This window comes from Protopterus annectens, chromosome 1.part0, assembly GCF_019279795.1.
Source record: "Protopterus annectens isolate FY-2018-M chromosome 1.part0, PAN1.0, whole genome shotgun sequence".
Classification (NCBI taxonomy): Eukaryota; Metazoa; Chordata; order Ceratodontiformes; family Protopteridae; genus Protopterus; species Protopterus annectens.
The window spans coordinates 51,693,024-51,706,870 of NC_056725.1; the positions used below are offsets into that span (position 1 = coordinate 51,693,024).

At 43.6% G+C, this 13,847-nt stretch overlaps 1 protein-coding gene across 2 annotated transcripts in view; it reads right to left on the reverse strand.

The window, feature by feature from the left end:
* PSMD8 (proteasome 26S subunit, non-ATPase 8) overlaps nt 1–13,847 on the reverse strand; it is a 486,583-nt gene that overhangs the window by 311,558 nt on the left and 161,178 nt on the right. The gene's annotated exons all lie outside the window — the stretch shown is intronic.

Genomic DNA, 13,847 nt, shown 5'->3' on the forward strand with positions numbered 1-13,847 from the left:
ATGGGGACACACGGCGATGCCAGAGCTAGCCACTCAGGATGATCCATCGGCAGCATTACAAACAAGCCTCATGGAAACGCTGATTATCAAAAGTAGTGCAGACAACAGAGTCTGCACCATCTTTTGAATCTCTGGAGACTGCTGTGTCTTAACATTTATTGACACTTTAGACACCAAATCACAGTGGAGTCCAGTCAAGTGTGATAAATAATCAAGTGCCCTCAAAGCGAATATGGCTCACGTATATTAGCATTTCCCTAAATGATCCAAAGCACGAGATTCTCTATTTGTGAGATGGACTGAACAGCTGTCCTCAGATATCTACTTTTTAGTGGCTGCCACCACCACAACTGCATCCATGGCAGGACCCTTACTCCAATGCGGTCAGCCACTGGAAGGAGGAAGAACTTTACTGGGCTTCTTAGGGAATGGGCTCCACCATGTTGGGGTCCTTCCACTTCCTCTGGGACACCAAGTCTATAAGTGTATCTGGAGGGGGAACCACCCAAAGCATCGATGGTCCCATGCCAAAGGCCTCTAAAATACCACCTCTGCCAGAAAGGGAGCTTTAGTGGCCCAGCCTCCACATTGGTGAAGTAGCTCCAAAAGATCTCTAGATGTGGTGTCGAGGATCACTCTCTTTCCATGATGTCAGTATCCTCACTGAGTCCTCTGGTGGAATCAAGGTGTTTCCTCTTACACCACCATTTCCCTGAAACCTCTCACTCTGGTGACACCAGAGGAGAGGAGGACAAGGCAATAAATTCAGCTATGGGAATGGGTTAGAGACTAACTGGTGTAGGCTATCCAGAAGCAGGCAGATGACTGGTTGCAGGCCCAGATGAGAAAGAGGATGGAACACTGGCCGGAGATACCAGACTCATCTCCTTAGAGGCAAACATCCTCTCCACAACATAGAAGGCATAAGCAGATGCTGGCCTCCCAGAACCAAGGGTCCCAGTACCTAAAGATACTAGAGATGCACCAGAGCACAGGGGACAGCTATGTCTTGCCTTAACTTCTAGACTAGAGTCAAGCTGCTGAATGCCAAATCTCTGCTCTAAAAATGGGAGACTGAAGGGAGAGTCGACCCAGACCTGGAAGCCTCAGCCTTGACTCTGAGGTCTGGATGGCACCAAAGTTGGAGTGGACGAGACCAAGGAGGGAGTCAGAAGTGAAAATAGCCAAGCCGCTGGATTCGACATGGAGGGTGAGAAAGCAGCTAGGTCTGATGATCTCGGATCCAAAAATGGGCCAAGGGAGGAAGTCAGATACATAGAGCTGAAGGTCTAGGAAATGGCACCTGCAGGGATAAGGTCCAACTGCACCTCAGTCTACAAAAAGGACCTCACCAGGTGCTCCAAGTCAGAAGCTTTGATACTGCCCACAGACCTCGATAACCGGAGGGTGGAAGCCATCCTGCTGACAGGAAAGGTGGCAAACTACATTTTGGGGGGGGGGGGGGTTGGATGAGGAGCGGAGAATTGTGGGTAAGGGAGGCAGAGCCTGGCTAGTTGGAAGTCTGAAAGAGTTGGTTGGTGTTGGATCAGAGTCAGATTGGATGACCCACAGGTTGAAGCCAGAGGGTGAACAACACTGGATCCGTGGATTATTTTGGTTATAAATAGCTGTTTTTTTTTTTTCCAGCTGAGGGGAAATTTTTTTTTTCATTTTTAGAGTGATACATGCCAAATGGATCACACTATATTCTATGACGGGATGAATAAGGGAAATTCAGGATAGACTAGGATCTAGACAAGAGTCCACAACAGATGAGAATGGCAGAAATCTCTGACAATACTGGAGATATGCTGATTTAAGGACGGTTTGTGAATACATGATCACAGTTTAATTTAAGGCTAGACTGTAATTAGAGAACCAGTTATTAAGATAATAAAGTTCTGGTTGGAATATTAGTTAGTGACTCGAGGGGATTTTGGGATGATCCCTAGTTTGCAGTCCTCTACAAATTTAGTTAGCCAAAGGCCGTTTGTACAGGCCTGTACTTCAGAGAAACAGACAGCTAACAGGACAGGGCATAGGCCAGACCATGAAGGAACCCAGCTAGTTATTGTTGTGTCTTTCGGCTTTTACAGGTTAGGGGTCGCCACAGCGGAACTCCGGTCCGCTAATGATTGGCAGTAGATTTTTACGTGCCGAGTTGCCGGCCCTGACGCACAACCTTCAACGAAGGTACATCCATTCACGCACGTCTCCACACAGAAGACGCTCTAGCTGAGAATCGAACAGGACAACGTCTTATTGTGAGGCAACAACACTAGCGCAGCACCACCACCGCAGTTAATATAAGGAACCCAGCTAGTCCCAGTATAGTTCATTGAATTGTTAACTGGCTGCTGAAGAGAACATGCTCTATCAGAATGAATGATTCACTTTCCAAGAAAGCAAATTATAACTAAGGAACCCAGCTAGTTATAATTTGCTTTTTTGGAAAGTGAATCATTCATTCTGATAGAGCATGTTCTCTTCAGTAGTCAGTTAACAACTCAATGAACTATACTGGGACTGATGTTTAGTTGGGTTAGCTATTCCCAGAGTGGAGAATGGCATCAAATGCTTTAGCTATGTTTAGATAACCAGTGTGGATTGGAAGCCTTTCATCAAGGGCTTTAGTGCATTTTCTAAAGAAGCTGACAAGGTTAAGAAGGCATACGTGATAACTGACAAAACCAAAATGTAAGGGGTTCACAACCTGCAATATTTTATTTCCTTACTAATGAATTCTAAAATAATTTATTGTAATATTTTATTCCATGGCTTTACAGACCCAGTTGCCTGGGACAGTAAATGGTACCATCCTTATGAATGCTGATGACTGCAGCTGTTGTCCATTCTTTAGGTACACATCATGTGGAGAGAGGGGGAGGGGAGAGAGACTGAAAAGATGAGGTTTGGTTATACGATGATCCAAATTAGCAGTAGCTCCATATACTGGCTTTGTTTTCAAGAGGGCAGCTCAGATTTAGCCAATAGTGACAGCAAGGTCTTTGATCTGAGATGTTATAGGAGGGCAGATATAGAAGAATAGTAAATGGAGTGAAAATAGAATTAAGCTGAATTTATGTGCCAAGATGTGGGCTATGGATTCTGGGTTGGTATGGTTAGTACCACTTACAATGAGTTCAGGGCATGGAAGGACATTGATATAATATTTTTCATACAGCTAAAAAGGCCTTATGGCTGTTTTTTATATTGGTGGCTACCTTGCGCCTGCAGTCAGCCTTGTTGCTTGGCAATATTCCCCCAGTTCCTTATTAATTTTGAGCTAGGAGGGGCCAATAACTGTATATGACCAGGGGCTTACATTTCTTGTTACCCAATTGGTTGATTGCATTATTCCACTAGACTGGATGTTTGATTTATTTATTGTTTCACTTCATAACAGAATGAGAGAAATTTCCTAAGATTTATTAAGTTGTAAAAGTTACTTCGTTACAGTGGAGGTGTCCATGTGCAGGAAATTGGAAAGACTGCAGTTTTTGTGTTTTATGAAAAGGCTGACAATAATCCAATATGCTGTTTTTGCTCAAGTACTTGACTGTGGAAGCTGATCTGGAGGGAGAAACTGACAGCTAAATGGTCTGATTTAACTAAAGAGAAGAGATCTGTGGGGCCTATCATAGGTCAAGAAGAAAGGTCTATGAGATCTGGGCCTCCAGTAGGAAGAGTAACCTATTTGGCGCAGGTATCTGGAGCTGATGTTGAGAAAGGTACAAGTGTAACATCTGCTGAATGTTAAGAAGGGCAAGCTATTATTTGGATAACTGACACCATCTATATAAAAAAAACTTAAACATATTTATATGACCTTCATTCGACATGTAGACATATTTAGACAGTGACCTGTAATTACAGATAAAGTAAAACCAGTTCAGCATTGCAGGGAATGCTCCATTCAAGAGATTTTGAAGGACTACCCTACAACTTTCAATGATGTTCCCTGAGCCTAAACAGAAAAGGCAAAGGCTATGAAAGTTATGAGGGATTTGTCTACATAACAGCACGTTTTACTAGCATCTCCTGGCTATGAACTAAAGTTATGTACCTACCATAACGATAAATGTGTGTTATCTCATTTTCATATGGTTCAGCCTTTGGGTTGTCAAATCTCATCAGATCCAACCTTTGCACCGACGTCTAAAGCTGTGGATTTGAGGCTCTGATTCCTCCTCTACCCATAACTCCCTCGTCTCCACTCAATTACTTCAGATTGAGTTTACTGACATACACCTAGAAAAAACTGATTTCCTATTATAAATGAAGAAACCTTTAGGTGTCACAATTGGAGGACAGGACAGAGTAATACTACAGTACGGTATAAAAGGAAAAATTTTAAGACGTTGTCTTAGGTGAGGACTGCCTTGCAGTCAGTGACAATACTTCAAGGGAGAAGGAGAGGGGAGATGCTGAACTGGATGAAAATGAGGCAACATTGATCTTTATGGTAAATATATAAATTTGGTATCAGATGTTATCTATTTTTGTCCAATTCAACCTTTGAGATAGACTCCCAAGTTGCAAAAGGCACCTGGGTGTCATCAAAAAGGGCTTTCCTGAGTACAGTGAAACCAAAGGAGGAACATGCTCTGGACTGCAAATTCATTTTGTAATGCGAGACAGAGGTGTGAACAGTGGACCACGTTGCACAAATGTCAAAGAAGGGCTTTCCTGAGAATAGTGAAACCAAAGGAGGGACATGCTCTGGACTGCAAATCGAATTTGTAATGTGAGACAGAGGTGTGAACAGTGGACCACCTTGCTGCTGCACACATGTCATCTGGGAACTATCTTCATGAATGCAGTAGAAGTAGCTATTGCTCTTGTGGAGTGGGTGTTTGGTTTCATATGTAGGGTTCAATCCCAGTCATTACAAGCAAAGGAAATGCAGTCTAACACCCATTTGGAAATTGTGACTTTTGATATGCTTTTCCTTAATTTTGCTTTGGAGAAGGAAATGAAAATCTGATCTGAACTTTTGATATCCTTGGTTTGACAAACAGGATCAGAGCTGTCTGAACATCTAGCATATGTAGGACACACATCTGCAACAACTGGAAAGGCCTCAGAAATACCTCACTAAAAGAATCACAGGCCTAAAGCAGATGCCCTACGCTGACCACCTTAAAAAACTCTAGCTATACTCTGTCGCATATCGTCTACTCAGAGGCGATCTCTAACATACAAAGCCATGTCAAACCCAGAGCTGTTGGACATGCTACACTTAAAGAAATCCCAATCCCTCAGAGCTACACGCTCCAGGGATCTAAACCTTATCATCACAATAAACAAAACATGCTGGAGGGATAGGTTCCTGACCCAGAGACTCCCCAGACTCTGGAATAGATTGCCCATACATGTCAAGCAGAGTGCCTCTTTGGACCTCTTCAAGAGGAACCTTGACGATTGGATGGGAGAAAGGAAATTCACCCCAGGGATCACATCAGTCGCCCTGCTAGACAGGGGTCCAGGAAAGTAAATAATATAAGAAGAAATAGCCAGGGAATTGTTATGTCTAGGCTTGTATAGGCCCTAGGGCTGATAGCCTAGTACCAACCTATGAACATTATCCTTTGTTAGAGAACCTGGGGAAAAAGACCAGTAAAACAACTGATTGATTCAAAATTACTCTGGATGTCACCTTTAGAGAGGAAAGAATTAGCTCTCAAGGTTACTCTGTCTTTATGAAAAACAAGGTATGGTGGTTCACAAGACAGTGCTTGTAATTCTAAAATCAGACTAGCAGAAGTAATAGCAACAAGAAAAATGGTCTTCCATGTGAGAAACTACTTAAGTTGCTGGTTTGAAGGGGTTTTGGGTTAAGACTTGAAGCATGACAGTGATGTCCCACGTGGGAACTGGATCCCTGACCCGAAAAGCACCCTTGAGGAAGTCTTTGGATATTTTCAGAGAGGCTGTAGAGGTTTCATTATGCCCTATGTTAAAATTAGATATGGTGGCCACGTGCACCTTGATGGTGCAGAAACTGGACCTTTTTTGAAAAAGTTCTGATAGGAAATCTAAAATGGATAGAAGAAGGGATCGAAATCTGAAAGTAGTAAACATTTTTTCCATTTAATTTCATTAGTCTTTTTGGTAGATTTTTTTGAGAGGCAGAAATAATGTGGACCACTAAAGAGGAAAGCCTGGTATCACTGGCTAATATCAGAATTGGAGAAACAACACGGTCGGCTTTAGGGCTTTTAGATCTAGTATAGGCTGTTCAGACGGGTGATTCAAGTGATCTGGATTAGAATCCAGCATCAAAGGTGGAGGGTATCAAATGCGGCCAATGGACAGGGAACCAAACCAGCTGGCACCAGAATGAAGTAATGAGGATCACTCTGGTCTTGCAACTCCTGACATTCTGAGTGAATTTTGTCAAAAGTGGTACTTGGAGAAAACGTGTAAAGGAGACCAAGGCAAATTGTGAACTAGAGCATGTGTCAGTGACACTCCCTGTAGAAGGATTAGGGCAAAGTAACAGCTGCACTTGTTCAGGTATGAGACAAACAGGTCACAGCAAAGCTGGCCTCAGCATCTGAAATTTTTTGTTGCTACTGTCTGGTTGAGAAACTGCTCATGAGGCAGCAGAATCAAACTGCTCAATCTGTTGCTCACACATTTGACGTCCATAGGCTATGCCTTGCTATTAGAAATACACATCCTGAGGACGTGCACTACTATCAGGAAATGATGGGAAGATGTCGTCCACTACCACACTTTCATGGTCTCCTGGCAAACTAGATAAGATTGTGTTCCTCCTCCTTTGTTGATGTTCCAGACCACTGCCAAGTTGCCTGTCTGGATGGATATTACACCCTCGAGAGGAAGTCCTGAAAAACCTGCAGTGATAGGACTGCTCTCATTCCCAAGACACTGATGTGAAAGTAGACTTCTAGGGGTGGCCAAGCACCGTCTTCCCCTCAGAATAACCCCCAATCCAGAAAGGAAGCATCCGTGGCTACTGTGGCCTAGGGGGAGGGGGTTGGTGGCCAAAAGGATCTTCTCCTTCCGTTACTGATGCAGAGGTTGTCCACCATTTGATATAATCTCTGCAACCTTGCTTGAGACGAATCTTGGTATGGGGGGGGGGTGTCGACCTTGCAACCATATACTTTCATGTGGTATCTTGCCAGGGGATTTAATGTGATAGCAGAGAACATCAAACCTAACAAATGGAGAATCAACCTTTCTCGAAGAAGAGGGTGCTGAATTACCTGACAGACCACAGGATACAAGGATAGCACTCTGGCGTGTGGAAGCTTGGCAATATGAAGGGCTGTGTTGATGTGACATCCTATGAACACTGTTTGTTGCAAGGGCTTTTTGATGGACTGTGACCCCCAGAAATTGCACAAGGCAGAGTAATTAACTGTGACCCCCAGAAATTGTTCAAGGTGGAGTAATAGCTTCTGTTGTTGTACCAGTAGATCCCTGGAAGTAGTAGTAAGAAGCCAATGGTATGGGTATGGGAAAGTACAGCTGTGCAAATAGTACAGCTGTGCAAATTGAACTTACCATAACAGTAGATGCTCGTATCATCCCTGCTGCAATAGTCTTAGCTATACCGGTTATATCCTGCTAAGTATACAACAGCTGTCCATCTTCCAAAATTTCAGGGCACCTTCCACATGCTCAAAGTGTCAAGCAGCTTGAGCTGAGCTGACTAAAAGACAAGTCTGGGTGTGAAGCCCTTCAGAGTTTTCCTGCCAGCAGAGAAAGGGAGGCTGAGCCCCTTAAGGAAATACATATCCACTCCCTGGCATTAAAAAAAAAACACACCAAAAAAACAAGGGAGATGGAGGGAGAGAGCAAGTACTGCAGCAGTGATCATTAGAACATCTACTGCTACAGTAAATTCAACTTGCACAACTGTACTATGTTCTTCATATTGATCACAGCTGCAGCAGCCTTAGCTATATGGGCAATTGCTAACTACATTTTGGAGGTGGAAGGAGAAGGGTCCAGGAGCCCTTGGAGAATGGTCCTAACAAAGCCTGATCTAGACCTACAGAAGGAATTGAGCTTATAGTGCTTTGTAAAAGTATGTACAGAGGACCAATATCAGCTTTTAGAATTCTACTAGAATCCAACCCATTCCAAAAAGCCACAGATGAAACAAAGGCCCTGGCAAAGTTGGCATTGATCCTGCCTAGAACAGATTTTATATGGCAAGTATAACAAAAAGCATTTCCAAACGGTTGTCTAAGGCTATTAGTCTGTTGTGACACAGGTTGTGCTGCCTTCTTACTCTCACAAGAAGTGATCAGTTGATCTGAAGATCTGAAAGATTTAGTTCTGTCAAGACAGTACCCGAGATGTACATGGACATCCAAGGTACACAGCATCCTTTCGCCCTCATTTCTAGGTTCAGGAAAAAAAGGGGGAGATGTACAGTTCTGTTTAAACTTGGATACTACTGTAGGCATAAAATAAGGATTAGCTCTCAAAGAAACCCTGCACCAGTGGAAAATGAGACTGAGTTGCATGCTCTTATAGTCAGTCAACCCTAACACCCTTCTTGCACAGGTAAAACTATTTTCCATGCTAAGAACCTCAAGTCAGGCAAATTAGCAAGTTCAAATGTTGCAAGTCTTATTTTCTCTAATACAAAATTAAGACTCCCAAGAAGGGGACACCGGTTTTCTAGGAAGCTTCTTATGGAAAACCCCTTTTCAAGAGAATTTTGACAAGAAATGCATTGAAAGAGGAGGATCCATGGGTAGACATGCTGCAATGCCCAATAAATGAACCCCGAGGAATAAGAAACGCCACAGAATAGAAACTCATACAAATATTGTAAAACCAGAGAACAGCTAGCACTGAATGGGTGCTGGTTATGCTGTTAGCACTATCTAGGAAACCTTTTCCATTTACCAATATACGATTTCCTAGTAACAAGCTTTTCTTGACTTCACTGGTACCTGCAGCACATCCTCAGGAAACAGGTGTCTAAAAGCAACAATGATCCTATGATCCTATCATCCAGGCAGTCAACTGAAGAGGACTGACAAAGCCCAATAACGAGCACCCCTGGTCTTGTTCGAGTAGATCCAATCTGTGATGAAGCTTGTGGTAAATGCCCCTGGACATTTCCAAAAGAAGGGAGAACCACGGTTACCTGGGTCATAAAGAGGTCACCACAATGATCTTGGAGGATTCCTTTGCAGTCTTCAGAAGTACGCTGCATATTAGTAGAAAGGCATACAGGAACATTCTTGCCCAAAAGAAAATAAAATGCATCCGTTTTTCAGGTCTTCTTGCATGGAGTCCCAGAACAGACTTTTGCCAGCTGACGGTTCAGAAAGAATGCAGAGAGCAATTCCCAGCAGATGGATCAAATCTTGGAAGACCCTAATCTAATATTTGTGAGGGTCTGCCCTGGTCCTGTGTAGCTTCTCTGCCACACAATTTTGCTCTGCCAGAATGTAGGATGCCTGAACAGCGAGACCGTGCTGTGAAGCTACATCCAAGTTAACATGGCTAGTCTGCAAAAGGGATACAACCTAGTTCCCCTTTTCTTGCTGATGTACCCACATGACTGTGATATGGTCTGTAACCACTTGGTCCTGGGTACCAAAGAAGGTTCAGAGAGTTGAGTGCCTTCAACAGGGCACACATCTCCTTGACATGTATGTGCTTGTGGTTGTCCTACATCCCCTGCACTTTTATACTGAAAAACTGTCCAAGCACAAGTCCTAAGCATCTGTGATAGACTGCTGAAGAGCAGGAAGGGAGAAGGGAAGAACTGGATTTAAGGATATCTGTTGTCCTAACCAAAAGAATTCTCTTCTGACAAACCTCAGCACCGGGAGCTGAAAAGATACAGTATGTTGATGCCAGAACCAAAGAAATTTCATACACCACTGTCACTTTCTCATGTGGATTCTTGCCAAGGGTAAAACAGGAATCAGATAAGAGACCAAAAATCTTGAGGTATTCCCTTGCAGTGACCAAGGTCCAAGTGGGAAAATAAAGAACCTATTTTTTCCTGTAAAAGAAAAGCTCTTTGAATTGAGATGACTAGCCAACATCCCAGGGACACAATCCTGCGCGAGTCAAGAACGACCTTTGAATGTTCTCTTGGAACCAGAGTTTGTGCAAAAGATCTCTCTCACTCAAGACCGATATTCCAGATACCTTGGAAAAGGCTCTACAAAGATAAGCAAGTTGTTTAAATATGAGAAGATGTGAATATCCTGTAACCTGGAATGAGCTATAAATCGAAGCTCGACACTTTGTGAACACACTTGGTGCAGTGGATAGTCCAAAGGGTAAGGCAGAGAACTGAATGCAATTAAAAAATGTCTGAAGTCTGGAAAAATAGAGGTGGAATGATATGCATCATTTAAGTGGATCTACTTCACTAGATCAACTTACCTGTCAGTAGCGCAAAACCATAGTGCACTCATTACTCTCAGTTACAAAAACGCTTTACAGGGGGGCAAGCCCCCCTGCACACCCCACACCCTTTCAACCTGTATATACAAACTCAGAGATTGCACTACAGTGGGGACAAGGGTGATTTTCCTGATCACTGTATAGAGATCTCCATGTTCGTGGTGCTTTTCTACCTCAGAGGAATGAATGCATTACCTACTCGTGTTACTGACATTCAAACATGTCCGTATTCGGTATTCTGCAGTTCTGGTATTTCCATCTCTGCATTATGGTCTTCGGTCATTAGGTAAGTCGATTTACTGAAGCAGATCCTTTTAAGTACAGAGTTCCCAGGAAACTTGAAAGAAGAACAGGTAACTGGTTACAGCTTGACAACATTCTGAATTCGGGCACCATAGCAGAAAAGTTTGGTGAAGAAAGACCCAGAACTGGTCTCCAAGCATTTTCTTTCTTTGGCACTTGGAATACCCTTGAATAATACCCATTTCTCCACCCGAGGAGGAGGAAAGTACAGTTTTGTACCTAACATAACTGTAGATGTTCCAGTGTAAACACTGCTGCAGTCATTACACTTGGGTTATCCTGCTGTCAGGCGGTTCCCCATTCGGCCTGAGTTCCAAAGTTTTGGTCTGGCGCTGGCTGCGGTCGCCTCCTCCCTGACGTCAGTGCGACAGGGATATATAAGATGCAGCCAACGCCATTTTCTTCAGTTTTTCTTGCCCCAGATGTCAGGTGTCCCCAAATAGGTAGGCAATTCAAATTGCTAGTAAAGTATAGAAAAGAAAAGCAAACAACAGTTTTCAGTTACCAGCAAATAAGCAGATAACAGCAAATAGGTAGTAAAGGGTAGAAGACCTAGGTACGTACCAGAAAGTAAGAGGGAAAGGAGGGAGGGTAACCTGGACTGCAGCAGTGTTTACACTCGAACATCTACATTTATGGTAGGTACAAAACTGTACTATGTTCATCGTGTTACACTGCTGCAGTCATTACACTTGGGTAGAATCCCAAAGCTGAGGTAGGGTGGCTGGCTCTACAAGGCATTAGGGGTGGCTATAAGGCCCTGCAGCACAGTAGTGGCGAAACCAGCTCTGGATTTGGAGTATAAAGGCAAATGGTAATGCTTGGTGAAGGTATGCACAGAACTCCATGTTGCTGCTTCCAAAATATCCTTGGTAGGTACTCCTCTGAGGTAGGCAGTTGAAGTGGCTGTTGCCCTGGTGGAGTGAGATCTAATGCTGCTAGGTACAGGTTTCCCATGGTATGTATAGCAGAAACGTATACAATGTCCTATCCATTTTGAAATAGTCTGTTTTGAAATGGCTTTTCCCTGTGCTCCTGCAGCATATGCTACCAATAATTGCTCAGATTTTCTGAAAGCTTTGGTTTTGTCCAAGTAGAAGCGTGACTGTCTGTGAATGTCCAAAGAATGTAGTAGCCTCTCCCCTTTGTTCTGTGGTTTTGGATAAAAAGTTGGCAAGTGAATAGCTTGGTTTAGAGACACATTTGATACCACCTTTGGCATAAATGTAGGGTTAGTCCTTAAAGACACCCTGTCCTGGTGGAAAATGAGGAAAGGTTCCACTGCCATTAGTGCCTGTAATTCTGAAACTCTTCGTGCTGACGTTACTGCCAGTAGCAGAGCAGTTTTCCAAGAGATATATTTTAATTCTGCTGTGTTAGCTGGCTCAAAAGCAGGTAAAGTAAATTTTTCCAAAACAAAGTTGAGGTCCCAAGTTGGAGTAGGTGCTCTACGGGGCGGTCTTATGTTTTTAGCCCCTCTGAGGTACTGTTTGAGCAAAGGATTAAAAAAAAGTGGTGGATCCGTGTTGTAATGAGCAGAAATGGCAGAGGTGTGGATCTTGATGGATGAAAAGGAGAGGCCCTTGTCCAGCATCTCAGTTAAATATTGAAGTATCTGAGGAATGTTTGGGACAAGAGGGTCAAGGCTGTGCGCCTGGTTCCAGGCACAGAATCACTTCCATTTATCAGAGTAGGCTTTCCTGGTGCTCCAGAATGACATCCATAACAGCTTTGGAGAGAGGCATTACTTGCTTGACTAAGGAATTTTCCACGCAGCTAGGTTTAAGGTCTTTAGCTGGCTGTGAAGTATCTGATTGTTGTGCTGTGCCAGCAAATGTGGGATTTGAGGCAAAATCCAGGGTGGTTCTTGTGCTAAGTTCTTTAAGATTGGGTACCAGTGCTGGCGTGGCCAGTCTGGTGCAATCAGGATCATCTTTGGCACTTCTTGCCTGGCTTTTATGAGTACCTTTGGAAGGAGAGGTAAAGGTGGGAAAGCGTATACTTGCAGGTTTTTCCAGCTGAATGAGAGGGCATCCACTTTCCATGCTTGTGGATGGTAACTCCTTGTGCAGAATTTCTGTAGCTGGCAGTTCATTGGGGATGCAAACAGATCTATGTCCGGGATCCACCATTTTTGTGTTATTCTGAATATTTGTGGATTCAATTCCCATTCGTGGGGATCCATGATGTTTCTGCTTAGGTAGTCTGCCAGTGTGTTTTTCTCTCCTGGCAGAAATTGTGCTTGCAGATGAACTTGGTAGTCTAGAGCTGTGTTCCACAAGATCATGGCTTGTCTGCAGAGGGGGTAGGAGTGTGTGCCCCCTTGCTTGTTTATGTACCACATAACTGTGGTGTTGTCTGTCTTTAGTAGTAGCTGTCCTGGATGCAGCAGGTCCTTGAAAGTTATAAGTGCATTTTGTACAGCTAGCATCTCTTTTTGATTGATGTGAAGATGCATTTGCTCTGTGGGCCACTCGCCCGAATACATTTTCCTGCCATGTGTGCTCCCCAGGCATAATCTGATGCATCTGTTGTCAGTGTTTGCCTGGCTGTGGGTTGAGTAAAAGGCTGTCCCTTGTTGAGGTGACAAGCTTGAGCCCACCATCGAAACTCCTGTTGAAGGTCAAGGAATTAGTGGTATAACTGTTTCCAAACTTTGACAGTGCTGAGACCATACACTCTTTAGGTACCATTGTAGTTTCCTCATATGCAGTTTGGCATATGTAATTAGTAGTATGCAAGATGCCATGTAGCCCAAGGCCTGCAGAATTTTTCTTGCAGGGAGTTGGGTCTTTGTTGCCATCAATTGAAATTATTCAGTCAGTTGTCCTTGCTTGTCTGTCATAAGATAAGCGATCTGGGCCGTTGTGTTCAAGCTGGCACCCAGGAATATTATCTCTTGTGAGGGCACTAGTTTTGATTTCTTTTCGTTTACTGTGTACCCCAGGCAGCTTAACTTTTTTACGAACGCCAGATGCTTTAGAAGAATGTCCTTGCTCTCTTCTTGAATCAGGCAGTCGTCCAGGTACGGATAAATCTGAATTCCTTTTTGTCTGCAAAATGCAATTACTGGTGCCAGGCACTTTGTGAATACCCTGGGCGCAGTAGATGAGCCAAAGGGC